Source organism: Pleurodeles waltl, chromosome 10, assembly GCF_031143425.1.
Source record: "Pleurodeles waltl isolate 20211129_DDA chromosome 10, aPleWal1.hap1.20221129, whole genome shotgun sequence".
In the NCBI taxonomy this organism is placed as follows: domain Eukaryota; kingdom Metazoa; phylum Chordata; class Amphibia; order Caudata; family Salamandridae; genus Pleurodeles; species Pleurodeles waltl.
The window spans coordinates 478,418,006-478,433,298 of record NC_090449.1 but is presented as its reverse complement, the minus strand read 5'-3'; the positions used below and the strand labels follow the sequence as shown (position 1 = coordinate 478,433,298).

At 41.2% G+C, this 15,293-nt stretch overlaps 1 long non-coding RNA gene across 1 annotated transcript in view; it reads left to right on the top strand.

The window, feature by feature from the left end:
• The window catches only part of LOC138260775 (uncharacterized), a 72,881-nt gene extending 58,727 nt beyond the window's left edge, over positions 1-14,154 (top strand). Inside the window, exon 5 of the long non-coding RNA XR_011198982.1 lies at positions 13,615-14,154. This is a non-coding gene — a long non-coding RNA (uncharacterized lncRNA). The remainder of the gene's footprint in view (positions 1-13,614) is intronic.
• Positions 14,155-15,293: the final 1,139 nt, after the last annotated feature.

Sequence of the window (15,293 nt, the reverse complement as noted above, 5' to 3'; positions counted from 1 at the left end):
ATGTTGAAGTCCCCTCAGAGATAGTATGTGATTATAGTTATATTCAGGTACCCAAAGAGATAGTGTGGGGATATTGTGATTCTTAAATCCTGATACCAATTGTGTATGAAGACAACAATGTTCACATACCATTTCTGAAATAGCTTGTAAAGACAATGTTCAAGTCCACACACATATACAGTAGTGTGTGAAGGTAATGCATGATTATAGGAATGCTCAGATTTCCACAGAGATGGTGTGTGAAGGTAATTAGATTCAAGTCTCCACAATGATTGCATGCGAATATAGTAACGTTTAAGTCCCCACAAAGAAAGTGTGGGATTATTGTGATGTTCAAGTCCCTAAAAATATTGGGAGTTATTATGAGCCTGGCAGTCTGGCGACTGCCAGGGTCACGGTGCAGGTCTGACCGCCACCGTCATGGTGGTCCGACCACCACATTATGACTCCGCCACGGTCCAACTGCCAAAAAGCCAGGTTGCCGCCAGCCTGAAACATGGCGGTCCCGGCAGTTGTAATCCGCCAGGGCCGCGCCTGGGGATTACGAGTCCCCATCCACCAGCCTGTCCATGACGGTAAACACCGCTATAGAAAGACTAGCGGAATGGGGGACTCGGTGGCGTGGGAGGAGGGGGGCCTGCACTGCCAATGCACTTGGCATGAGCATGCACAGCCCATTGCACATTCCACTCCCCGTATTATGGGTAGTTGAATGCGCTACGGGTGCTGCTGCACCCTCCGCCACATTGCAGCCGGCTCCATTAGGAGCCGGCTGCAATGTTAAGGCCCTGTTCCCCGCTGGGCTGGACGCCGGAAACACTGTTTCCACCCACCGGCCCAGAGGGGAACCCATCATAGGGAAATGTAAAAATAATAAACACCCTAGGGTACAGTTTTCAGTTTTACAATTAAATATGGATCAGATGGGGTTGGGTTACCCCACCTTCAGGACTACTATCAAGCATCATGTTTAGACAACACTACGTCAACTACTCATGAAATTGAATTCTATGACAACTGTTTATTAATTCAGTTGTTGAAAGAATAGAGTTGTCGACGTTTTTGAAAATTACAAAACCACATAAAAAGACTAGATATTAAGTGCTACATAGTGTACTAAACAGTTCTTCAGGACATGGAGCATTCCTTCATTTTATTTTATATATAAATAGATATAAATCCATTGCCAATTTTAGGATATTTTACAGTTAATGTATGTTTAATTACAGAAACTGATTTCTTTATATAAGCCATACATTTCCCTACCACTGAAGATACTGAATGGGCACAACTTCCACCACTCTGACCATTTTGTCAGTGTTTCAAGTATATGCACGTTGTGCTGTTGTTCTTTTTCTTCACAACAAATATGAGAATTAATGTAGGCAGGAGCCTCTTGGGGAACCTACAGGATGGGGAGAGAGACCGAAAAGGAATAGCTTTCCTTTCTTAGAAGATCCTTCCCAAAATTGGACAAGCATATGGAAGAAGTAGTGAATTCAAGATAAGGATTTTGGATCCCAAGAGACTGCACTCTCATCTAATGCAGGACTTATTTCTATTACACACTTCAAAAGCAGCCGGTGTGTGAAAGGCGTGCTTTCTCTTACCTCACTCCAAATAAATGGAACAACTTCACCCCATCATTTTACCTTAAAAACAACATTCTGCAGTTAGACAAAATTAAAGACCTTACTATGTTGTATGTACCACACACTAATACCTTAACCTAGTACCAGGGCATCCTTTCTTGGTCACCAGTGTGCTTCAATGTTTTCTTAATATAACTGTTTTTCATACGATAAATATTAAGGAACTGGGGATTAAATTTGTGGCTGTAAGCACTCAGCCAGTTAATAAGAAACATAGGGCCACATGTACAAACATCAGGTTTCGCAACTTGCATATTGCGAGACTAGCGACTTGCAATTTGCGAGTCACAAAACCCGATGCACAACAGTATCTCAGACACTGTGACTCACAAATGGGTTGAAGGGGACCTGCCTCATTAATATTCATGAGACAAGCAACAATTTACAACTCATTTGGTAATGGCCACACACACAGGGATGGCGGCCTGCTGGTGTCAGCAGACCACCATGTCTGTAATTACTTTGTAAATAAAGCAGTTATTTTTTTAATGCAGCTCATTTGCCTTAAAGGAAAATAGGTTGCATTACAAAAAAAGGAAAAGTTTCCTTTTCATTTTTTCAGAGTAGGCAGTGGTCTGTGGGAACACTACCTGCTCTGAAAAAAATGCTGCCACCTGCATTCACAAAGGGGAACCCTTTTGCAACTAAGTTACCGCCAGTTTGAAATTGGTAGTAACTGTGATTGTTTTGCAACCACATTCCCAGTTGCAAAAAAATCATAAATCCCCCTACGACTCGCTATTAGGAAGAGATGTCCTTGGCACGCCCTTCCTTATAGCGAGTCGAAAATCAATTTTGCTTTTCGGTAATGGATTACTGAATCGCAAAATAGGGTTTTGTAAATAGGAAAATGCTTTTTTGGTCATAAATGGCTTGATTCTGTGAATCGGGCAGGTTGCGACCACAAAAAAAGCTACATACATGTGGACCGTGGAGGCATTAGCCATACTCCTTTAATGCCTTTCTGGTTGCCATATTGTAAGGAAATGAAACAATTGTGGAGGAGTATGGCATGCAGGTTCCTAATAGTCTCTGGATAATATTAGTTTTCTCGTATTGACCATTATGTAATCCCATTTGAAGTTTGTTTTAGGACGATCCACAAGCATCCACCCAAACTTAGAGCTAAAAAGTTTATATAACCATGAGAGAACCTCTTTCTTGCTGGCCTGAAAGGCATGTTGTTTACCAGCCATCATTGCTTGTCAATCAACTGTAATATATATTTTCTGAATCTTTGGCTCCTTAAGAGCTTTGATTTGCGTATCAAGGTGTAGGGCCTTTCTCTTGCACAGCAGCCTGGGCTTCACCCTTTCACACCTGTTCCGGAGCCTCATGCATGACTAAAGAGACCCTGGATGCACATACCTGCAGGAGAGGTGATGGGCGCCACAGAGGAAAGGGCACCTACTGAAAGGTTTGCAGCGATGAGGAGAGGGAGCTATGATTCTTAGGCCTGTGAGAAGGAGAATTTCAGCACACTAACATGCTCACTTGGAAATCCAATCTAAAAATCAACAACAATCATTTTTTTGAGAAATAATCCCAAGCGCATACATAGACAAATGCAAAATGTCTCATTTGAAATCTCTGTCTATTTTTGTTAATTGAACACTTCAATCTCTACTCTTGCATCAAGGGATGTTTTTGAAAAACACACAGGGCTTTTGATATGCCTGTGATTTTTCCATGATTTGATTTTTATCTGCAGAATGTCTGGCTATAAATATTTCTATTACATACTTTAGACAAGGATTTTGGGCACTGGTTTCTTTAAAGACACTGCTTTTTAACTAGGAACATTAAGCCATAGAACCTGGAATCTCAAACATTCCCGACTTTATTAGCTTTTACGATTGCAAACCTATGAGGAAAAGCATCAGAATGCAAAAAAGGACAAACACAAGTTGAACTCTGAAATTGAGTGGCATGATCTATCCTAATCAGCATGACTCTCGGTTTAGAATTCAAATAGGAGGCTACATTTGGTGACATTAACCCCTTGTAACAGAGAATTAGAATGTCTTGCTGATTTTCACCATTAAATTCTTAAGGTATCCCATGAAAGGACGAGTAGCCAGTTCATTGTTGAGTTTTTCTTTGTAGTCTGGGCCTGCAGATGTCACTTGTCCTAAGACCCTACAGATCCACGAATTCTTCACATATTTTATAAATGCGTTTAACTTTTGATTTCTGAGAGCCCAGATATGAACTAATGCCCAGCTGAAAATGGAACAGTGCCCACATGAGACTGCAGCCTTTTTTCAAGGTCAGTCCTCAGGCATGTGCCGAGCTCTGGCTACAGGTGCTTATTTACAAAGGCAGGACTCTGCCTACCTGAGAATGCACCCCTAAGCGCAGATCTCACAGCAGTCCTGTCCCAAATGAGACTGCAGGTTTGTGCCCAAATCACACAGCAACCCTGTGTCATAGACTGTAGGCCTGCTGCTGCCATGTGGGAACAGCACTCCAGTCTCATTTGGACACAAGTCTGTATTTTGAGCTGGACAGAGGCACTAAATCTGAGCTGGGCACACATCATGCAATTTTAGGCTGGCTTAGATGTGCAGTCTCAGGCGTAGACTAGGTGTTTCAGTTGGGCATGCAATTACAATCTATACTAGGCTAGGCCTGAAGTCTGGCCTGGGCACACACCTGCATCCTAACTGGGCTGCAGCTGGAGCTCGTCACTGAACTGCAATCTGGCTACTACTGTGAGAAAATGAAAGCCCTAATTTGAGGATGGCCTAGCGCCATCTAACACCACATTAGCTTTGTTTTTCTGATGCTAATGTTCTGTTAGATTTCCAAAAACGCAGCACCATATCTACAAAGTGGCACAATGCATGCATAATGTACGCAAAGGGGGTGTTCCAGCGCAAGGAGGCCTGCAAAAATGGCACATGAAATCTACATTTCATACAGCTGTTTTTTGCGTCAGTTGAAAAAATGCACCCATCAGAATCAATGGGCCTTCTTGCACTTTGCTCCACTAGCGTCAAAATTTTTGATGCTAGTTGAGTAAAGCCCCACAATAGCATCAAAAATGTTGACGCTATTGTTCCTAATTCTGCCATAGTGCGCTGTATCTTAAATACGGTGCACACATGGTGGTGTTAGGGGAGAAGATGGGGGTGCAGTGGGTGAAAGAAAAGTGGCGCTTCACGTTGTGAAGCACCACTTTTCTTAAAATCTGGGCCTAAATTTCTCCCATTGGATGCCCATTCTTCTCTTTTGCAGAAGCAGCAAATAAGCTATATAACACTTTCCTCTCTAAAGCTTCAACAGATTCCCTACAGAAGGTTATGTATCCAGAGTCCAGCTTGGGTGGTAACACATTTTCAGGGTGGACTTTGTCACTATTTCCCAATTCACTATTGGTTTTACATTATTCACAGTTGGCCTGGTGCACTGTTTCATATGTGAGAAACTAATGGCCATCAAAGGCAAAAACGAATATCTAAGACAAAGTACATTTTACATGCAGTCCACTAGGGATACAAAAATAAAAAAAATCAGTAACCAAACATTATTTTTTAATTTTGGACATACATGTCCTGCATGTTTGTGTATGATGAAAGTATCATTAACTTTTTCGCTGGGAACTGAATCCTTGCACATTAGAAATTACACTCAGATTTAGCTCCATCAGTCCCCTACTGATTTTAGTGTTATCCTGTCTAAATTGCATTATTCCTCTCTTCCATCTGAAACTGTATACGTGTGGGAAATACTCCCTCCACATGAACATTGAACTACTCCTAATTGCATATTTGCCTCTCCAGGTAAGGTTTGGAACAGTAGCATAATTAACTTTTTCAACTTCTCCCTACTAGGTAAAACCCAAAATAATATAGGATTGATGCATGAACCCCAGACAGAAAATTACATGACCATTTAAATATGAGCAATCACCCACCACCCTGCCTCACTCTACCCTGCCACCTCTCAGCTAACTCAGTTGTTGGAGACCCATCACCTATGAACCCCATGCTCTCTGTCACTGTCCGCTGCAGGTGCTCTCTGCACCTGGTCTCCATTGAAGGCTTCATTCTCTTCACTACCTTCCAGGCTGTGTCAGTGTTAAGGGGCTGCCTATCTCAATCAGCAGATCTTCTGTGCCTGCAAACAGGCATCCATGCTGCTTTCATCAGGGTCCTAAAGAGAGAAGCAACTCAAACCCTTTCTTATGGGACCTGTGCAACCTGCCAGTGTTGAGCTCTCCTACTCCCACCAAGGCCCCTCAGCACCACACACCAAGAAGTGCCACCATACTTGGACACATGACCCCCTTACCAGAGGAATAGCTCCTGTTGGTGCTACAGATGCAGTGGTACAGGGCCCAGAGCCCTGAGGGGACGGCTTAACCCTGGTTATTGCTGTATTTCACTGTTAAAATAGCAGCCAGGGAGCCATTTCCTTCCTTGCACGTGGGCCCATGGCACACTGGCTACATTTCTGCTGTCTACACTGGACCTCCAGAATGGTGCATCATCTTACAGCCAGTGGGGAACACCTGTGGAGGTTCTATTCTGGTGGGTCCCAAAATCAAGCTGGAGGCCTGTTGACCCACAATTACTGGTCACAGATTTGTTCACCCAGTCTCCGCCTAGTCCAAAGGTCTCTTAGCCTAGAACTGCAACTCTGGGGTCATTCATCACTGCAAGGCAGGTCGCCACCATCACCCTCTACTTCCATAGAAAACCAGTGGGAGAAGGGGGTTGAGATCAAGCCGACTGTGGCCCGGTGCTAAAAGCCCTTGTAGAGTAGACCACAATATAAGTTTCACCCCATGCTGGTCCATGTCCATAGTTATGCAATTTTAAAACAAAACAGAATCAATGGAGTGCATGTTCAGGAGGTCTTGAAAAATCTGAATGCTATCAAAAGAAGCTTTGTCATCATTGAGTATATGGCCTATTTTTGGGCTGTGTAGGAATTGTGTCTGCTACCCAGCTGAATGTTTGTCACTGGTTGTTTTTGGTATTATGCTGCAGTTGCATTTATACAGTGTTTCGATCCACTGATGAGGCACCAAAGTGCATTTTAAGAGGGCTAGCATGCTTCATCATTTTGTCATATGGCCTTGTTGAATAGACTTTCAGTGTCATGAATGAGAACCACAGTTCTGTTTTTATCAAATTTTTTTGTTTTTAGTTGCTGTGCCTTGGGATATACCAAAGAAAAATAATACAAAAGGACACTAAGGCCCTCATTAGAAGATGATGATGAAAGTTTATTTTATTAGTTAATTAAAACCATAAAAACTTTTATTTCCACATAAAAAGTTAACAAAAACAATACAATAAGGTAATACAGTGCAATAAAAAGTCCTGAGCTTGAAATGAAATAATATGTAAAATTTCCCTTCCACATAAACATTTAACAAAACAATAAAAGTGCAATAAGGCATTAGTAGTAGTGGGGAGAGGTGGTGTGGTACCTTCTATTGATTTGGTTTTCCCCTACTTGAGTCCGATTCTTGTTACCAGACTGTATTACGGCACTGGTTAAGCATCTCACCATGCTGCCTGTGAGCCTTCTCTACTTTAAGGGATTCGGAATGAGTTAAAGGGGTTTTGTGATCCTTGTTGCCCTCCCTATGACTGGGTTGTTTCAAGAAGCTGAGATTTTGAGCAAGAAAATTTCCAAGAATTGAACCAGCCTAATGTTCAGTATTGTATTTCGTGGGTTGAAAGCTTCAATTAGTGCCTGTCTACAGGATCTGATCCTTAAACCATTCAATTCTTTTTTCAGTAAAAGTCTTCTTTCAACCACTAAAGCTGGACAGATGCAGACCACGTGCACCAAGTTTTCTTCTGCTAGGTGACATAGACGGCACTCCTGGGATCCTACTTGTTGCTCCTTCTTCCATTTTGGCATGAGGTCTAGTGTTGGGAGTTCACCCAGCCTGAGTCTAAGAAAGCATTGCTTGATTTTCCGTGAATAGGGACTAGCCATAAGTAGTGATTCTTTAAACATTTTATAAGAGTTGAAGATCAACCAGCTGAGCGCCCTTTAGCCAGAGAGGCCCTGTCTTCTAACCAGCTCTGTAATTTGCTTGCTTTATTCACAGCTTTGTTAAAAGCTGGGATGGGGAGAGACTGGTCCCATGCCTCATTTAAGTTCAGCAGACTCTTGCTCTTTACTACATACCTTAAGTAATTGCAGTTCCCTCTTTCTAGGATAATTTCCTGCCAGACTAAATTAGCTAAAGACCCTTTTGAGGCGCGGCTCAATTTGTAACAGCATTTAATGTATGCCGCGGGTCGGGCTAGCAACTGCTTGACCAGCTTAAATTCCAGTCTGACCTGGGCTGGCGATGCGCGCCCAGGGAGCCGAAACACACGCTTATTGGTCTTTATCAGAAGCTTATCCAAGAGACCTACTTCCATCCCCCTCATTATTTCGGTCCCGTATGTGAGAGTTGGAAGTAGTTTTGCTCTCATTACAGTTGTTAGGGGGTTCAGAGCATGACCACAAATTGAGTTTGCCAGCTTACAAAAGGCGTAAGTAAGGGCCTGCGATTTGACTTTATTGCTTCTTTTTGTAGCACGTCATTACCTCTGGCATCAACCACAACTCCTAAGTATCTATACGAACTTACTTCCTCTAGGGTCTTCCCATTCAAGTGCCATTAATGTTGGCTAGTCGACCTGCGGTTTAGGGTAATCATTTTAGATTTTTTATGATTGATTTCTAATTCGTTAGATCCTGAGTATTCTTGTAATGCTTTTAGTAGTTTTTGCATGCCTATTCTGGTGTTACTCATTAGAAGTATTCTTGTTAATTCTAGTGGGACCTGTAATTAAAGTTACTGACCTAAATTGGAAATAAAGGTTCTGCTGACTTTTCAACCAGGGACAGGGCCTGCTGAAAGCAGGCAAACCAAAGAATTACTGGTGAGTTCGATGTGGTGTTCTTGATTCCCCTAGTAGCTCTAATTTTTGATAGTCTGTTTCTGTAGAAGGCCCTTTAGGCAACGCACTTAAGTCTTAAACGCAGAGCACCTAGCAATTAGAAGTCAATGAGCACTTGGAGGATAGGTGAAATGTCGTCATGTAGATTAATTCTTTCCAGCCGTTGGACCAGAAAAGACAAAGCCCTGGACTTGAGTGCTTTGCATCATTAAGAGGAGAGAAAACAAGTGACATAGCAGCCAGTAGCTTTGTGAGGGAAACATTAACCGCAGGAAACTTAACCATAGAGTTTAAATAGTGTATAAAGCATTTCTTGTGAATTGCTCCATTTAAAGGACCAGGGGAAAAGCTCAAATCCATGGTCACTCCCAGGTTTCTCACTTCTGTCAACATCAGTGGTGTGGTACCCCATTCCTGAATTCAGATGCTTGCAGGACTATAGTTCTTCGATTCGCTGTATGTTAGGATGTCTGTTTTGGATGAGTTAAGTTTAGGGTGAATTCTCAGCATCCCTTTGTCAGTGACCTGGAGGCAGTGGTTTAGTCCTAAGGTGTCTAGCTCCCTCTGAATTTACAACTTTAAGATGACCTATATGTGGTTAGCACACTTTTATCATGTTACATTGCGGGATTTGATTTAGGAAGTGGGCTTAGGCAGTCTTGAAGAGCAGTGATGAGACAATTGGGTCTTGAAGAACAGCACTGTTAATGTTGACATTTGGTAATGTAAAATGGGCATCCAAATTATTCTGATCTATTGAAAAGTTAGGTGGAGATTCGGTCACAACTACTTCCTTTGATGCTAAGTTCCTCTACTCTGACTAGGGTTCAGTGATGGGTGAACTGTGTCAAAAGAAGCAGTTTCAACAAGCAGTACAACTGCAGCAACTCTGTTTCTGTCTTAATGGTCTTTAGAATGTCTCAAATGGAAATCGGAGTAGGGTTGGTGCCCCTTAAAGGATGCAATCTAAGTTATTTGTCTAATTTTTTTTTCCTTGCAAGAAGTTTCAGATCTGAGTGAGCACTGCTCTTTTGATCAGTTTACCTAACAACGAACATAGCATGTCATTCCAGGTTTTCTGCATATAGAATGTTAGTCTTATGAGTGGTTCTGTATGGCTACCTCAAAGGCTGAGAGAAAGGTGGAATAAGATATGAAATTGTTGACAGTAGTTATTGTGTGGCTTGAGTAAGTGTTGAAATTAAGATGTTCGTCAAAGCTCATCTGACAGTGAGCCTACAGATCCATCATCTTGATCTAGACCTGATCATAGGAGTTAGAGACTGGAAGTTGTTATAATGAGGCAAATGACTAGTGTCTATAATTTAATGTGTTCATAATTTGGGTACTGGTGGGCTGGATGGCTAGTGTCCTGTTCCAGAGGTGATGCTCCTGTATCTGTGCTGTGGCACCAAGGTTGGCAGCGAATAAATTACAGAAACCATGAGATTAGTTAATCTTTGTGGTGTTGCACTCTGGGTTGTGGAATTCTAGTAGGCTTCTTTGCTGCTCCTTGGAAGGGTGTTTGGCATTGGAGATCTGGTTAGAACAGTGTATTGTTTTTGGCTTCTTATTAGAGGATATACAGTGCCTGTTTAATAACTTGAGCTAGGTGTTATCACAAAGATGATTCATTTCGTCCAATGCCTTGAGGTACAGCGATTTCTTCTTTCATCCTTATCTATTTCTTGTCCTAGAGTTTCTTCTGTTAATTGTTTGTATGTGGATATTTTGAGAGGAATACATTTGTCAAAAATGTTTGAGAGCGGTTTGTAGAGCTTATTCTTTTCTGTTTAGTTCTAATGCGAGACTGCTGAGAGATGAGACAATTGTAGAGATAGTAAACCTGTTCCACAGTCTGTATGTGGCTGAGTGGACTATTATGTATTGTTTATTCTTGTGGAAAGCATAAGAGTGGTTTCTCCATATGGAATAATGGATCAAAGGATAGAATCTCTCTATGTGAAGATAACATGCTATTTTACGCCCATGACCTCGGTACCTTGATTCCCAGGCTAACTGACATCCTTCGAAACTATGGTGATGCTGCAGGTCCATGAGTAAATTGGATCAAATGCACATATGTTAATCCTAGTGAAAAATACCTATCTGCCAATATACACCAATATACCAGTATACACACTATGGGTGATTATTTTAGATATTTGGCAATGGAGATCACACAGTCAGGCCGTGGGCTGGGATCTAAGTATATTTATCTCTCCTGACGAAGCTGAAATTAGAAAGGAAGGCTTGGGACTCTATCTCTGTGAGTAATGATTTCAGGAGCTTTATTCCAAATTATATACCTACCACAATTTCTTTATGGTCATCAGAATTAGCCTTACCCACTCCTATCATGGCTTCTTTGTGGTTTTACTAGGCATGCTCTCATATTTCTTATGGACAGGGCAAACACCCTGCATTGGGTGCCCTTTGCTAAATGGTGCCAGTCCACCTAAATCACAAGGCTAGTGCTGACAGATAAACTTTATTACTGGGCATTCCAGCTTTTCCCAATTAAGGAGTGGCTGTTCGGGAATAGAAGGCTTGAGTGTATAAATAAACGTGGTCTGCTCAATCTTTTATATGGCCAGGCTGTACCACGTGCACTTTGGCATGTCATGAAACTGCCATTACTCTGTTGGCATGATAGTCAATAAAATGGCACAGCATCTCCTCCGTAGCCAGCCCACTTTAGCAACCCACATGCCTTCACCGATTGACATGGCTTATAGGGTTTACCTTGCAAGATTAAATTGGAATAGCTATCCTCAGATATATACGGTCTATCAATCACATGAAATTTAATGAAGAGCTCACAAAACACCTTTCTTTTTATAAATACCACTGTTTTGCTATCTTCAGTAAGACATGCTCCAACTCACGAAGTGCCACAGCTCGGGAGAGTGCAGGAGTTTAACCCTATCAAGGCTAAACTGACCTCAGGGATACTGAGGCTGTCCGCACCATATCCATGCCTTTGTTACAACTGCCCTCCTGGTCGTCAAGAGAGGTGTAGCCTGTGATTGGCAAAGCATTGAGGCCTGTGAATTGAGCGAATGGGCCAGAGGCAGGGACTTTTGTGCGAAATCAGAGGAATTGGTCTACAAAGCCGAGGTTCAACACAGAAACATATGACAATCTGGAGCAGTTGATGGGCTGTGATCTCTGTGTAACATGCTATTTGCCATAATTATCTAGTATCCCCCTACACTGTAGTCTTGAGATCTGATTACTTTTTTATTAAGTTACATTGCATTTGTCACAAACAATTCATGCTTGTAATTCTGAGAGTACTTATCTCTGCCTGCTGCTTTAAGCTGTAATTGACTAGAATCTTAATAAAAAAAGATATACAAAAAATATAAAATGCTTATATTACATTATATCTGTTGGCATCTAGGAGTTCACTAGCATTGCTCTCACTCAACTCATTGCCCTTACCAAATCAGGTACTATTCTCCGTACAAGAAAGGTCTAGTATTGTTTTGTCCTGGCCTCACTGGCTTTGAATTGCCTAGACGTCAGATGGCCAGAGGAGCTGAACCTTGAATGAGAACCAGAATTTAAAACTTATATGGACCATTATTTCATTAGCTGGAGTTCCATGTTTAAATTTAGTCTTTCTCAATCAGTACTAACAATGAAGCATCATAGACAGATGCTATATGTCAGCTCTGTGGCCTCTTCATGAAATTTCCTATTGTCACAGCCTAGTGCAATATTTACAATAGTCAATGACACATGAACTATCCCAAAGATACCAAATTCACAAGCATTATAGCAGAGCTATTACTTCCGGTATAGCTCAAGTATTTCGTGCTTGCAATGCTTTCCTCTCCAGTAATAGGAAAATAAAGATTACAGTGCTGTGGTACACTTTTAGCATCGAGGACTAAAAAATAAGTGCTAAATGAGGGCGTTAGTGTGAAACCCTGGCTAGACCCGTAGAACGAAGGTTCACTTAAGATGTACCCTTCTCAATTATGTATGTCACCATTCTGTTTCAACTTCAGGTTGATAGTAATGTGACACAAAGAGCTTGTGTATGATCACAAAAACAAACATATGCTGAAATGTCAGAATGATGCCATATTGTTGGGGTTACTGATAATCCTCAGTGGCCTCTTTAAATGGTAAGTGCAGAACTGGTTAACACAAAATCCAGTCAGCTAAACAATTTTGCCAAACACGCTATTATAATTTCACTCTAATACTTTTACCCACTTCAAAAATATTAAGCCCCAGATTTACTACATTTTAAACGCAGAGCAGCGCAGTCCAAAAATGCTGTGCTGCCTGAGAAAAAGAGAGCAGGATAGTGCATATTTGGCACTCTCTGCACCTGTCCCTGCACTGGTGCAGGAATCTGCATCCCTGCGCCACGCACACTCAGTTGAACCATAGTGCAAAGGTGTGTGTGTGTGTGTGTGCGAGTAAGTGTGAGTCTAGCATAGGTTTTGTACTGGAAGGTATACCCTTCCAATACAAAATACTATGCTTAGACTAATTTTAAAACGTTTCCCACTTTGTATGTGTGCGGAACACATGCAAAGTTGAAAAAGAAAGAAGTATAAGTATTTCTCTGTGATAGCGCTTATTTGAAATGGGTGCAGTATTTTGATGTAAAACCCCGTCTACTGTTTTTAGTAAATAGGGTTTTGTGTCAAAACGCACACTTAGCACTAAGTAGTGCAAAACAGCGCATTGTATTGGTAAAAAAAGATCTGGTGTCAATTTGCATCACTTTTTTAATGCAAACATGACACAAAATCAAATCTTAGTAAATATCCCTTTTAGTAGGAAATCCAACTATGAAACATACCCTATTTCAGTAAAGAGCTATAAACTAAGGCCTTAATGTTCAGGCACACGGTCTCAACTGTTTACATAGTGCTGAGATTATTAAAGTTACTATTTATCTTAACTTTGCAGTTCTTTTATAATTAAGCTTTAACCTCCAAAAAGTGCAAAGACTACGTCCCTTTGATTGAATACACCTTTGAGACTTGTGTGTGTTACCTTTGTTCACTTTCTAGGATGGGTGCTCCGAGAGTGATCACTGCTTCTTGAAACCTTTCGTTTGGGGAGAAAATACAGACTGCGCTGGAGATGGGTCGTCTGCCCGCCTTCTACAGATATGCTAATACAATCCTTTATTGAGGTGTGTGTGCCATTGTAAGAGAAACGTGCTCTATAGCTGCGGCTGCCAGGTTACGAGCTGTGACTTTGGCTTTGTTATGGATAGGTGCTACCTCCTGTGATGGAAGCACAGCCACAACTCCGCTACCTGCTCTCCTACTCACTAACATACGAAGACACAGTGGATTCCAAACAGAGGCCCTGAACAACCACGCTATATCGAAAAAGCGCTACGTTGTACTTTTTTTTTACAGAAACCTATGATTTTTATTATTCTCACATCTACACACTTAAGTAACCAGTTACAGAATGGCAACATTCATAAGTTTAGTTGCACAATATATGTAAAAAATGGATACAAACATTTAACAAAAACACCCCAAAGTGTTCATTTTTCAACTACTGTCTGTTTTAAATCGAGGACTTTAATAGTCCAGCTCCTGCCTGCTATAATAAATTGTTTAGACTGGGCTACGGGCGATTGTCTGCACTTTTTCATCAATATTGGCAGTTCCTTAGATGTGCGCAAGATACTTTCAACCGGATTTCCTTATGAAAGTAAGTATTTTTAAAGCCTTTAACCTTTTATATTTAATGTTCATTTACTGTTGCAAAACGGGTTTTCACCAAAATAAGTAAACCATATTAGTAAAACAAACAAAAAAGTGCTACCTTTTATTTTCCTATTGGTGTAATCAGGGAAAGTTCAGACAAATCATATAAAAGAATAAGTGGAGATCGATTTAAAATTCAGTCTGCCATCCAAAATATTACATCTGGCATTCATGGGATACCCTAAAATTATAATGTGTTTGTCGTTGGACAAGATAAATTCAAATGTGTATTTTGTATTGTGCTTTTTGTTGATAGTATAATATTGTAAGTTGATTTATATAGCACTTGCCCCTGAAGAGGCACCGAGACATTTTCAGGGGATCTTAACAAAGACCTGCTAGGAATGAGGGAAACACTTGCGGACTTGGCTAGATGCTTAAGTCATCATTAGCCGAAGTAGTAGAGGAAAAACCTTCACACCTCTCGACAGCCAAAATTGCACTTTTGTTATGACATCTTATTACGTTGCAGATTAGAACAATGATCTGGTCAAATAGATTTACTAAATATGAGTCTTATTAACTGTAGGAAATTTCAAAATATAATAATAAGACATTTCTAAAGAACAACTTCTTGGAATCATCTGTACTAAAGGTTTGTGCAGGGGCTTGCACAGTACAAAGCAGTGCAAAGAGCAGCAACAACAACGCACAGCATGCTATTTTGCACCTGAAGTTACCTCACATGTCGTCAAAACCCCTTTATGTCAACATTCAAGTAATGTATTCCAAATGGGCAAGTCTGGGACAGAATAGTGCACAAATCATAGGTTTTGGTGCTCAGCTGCAGCACTAAACTCCCATGATCACCTAAAGACTGGAGGCAAACGCAAGAGGTGAAGTAGTAAATCACCAGAGATACTTATGTGTAGCATGTGCTATAAATTAAAGCACAAAACTTACATATCTGGAGCTGTCCACAGATAGGAATTTCCACTGGAGGCTTCCCTTTGCACATTGCA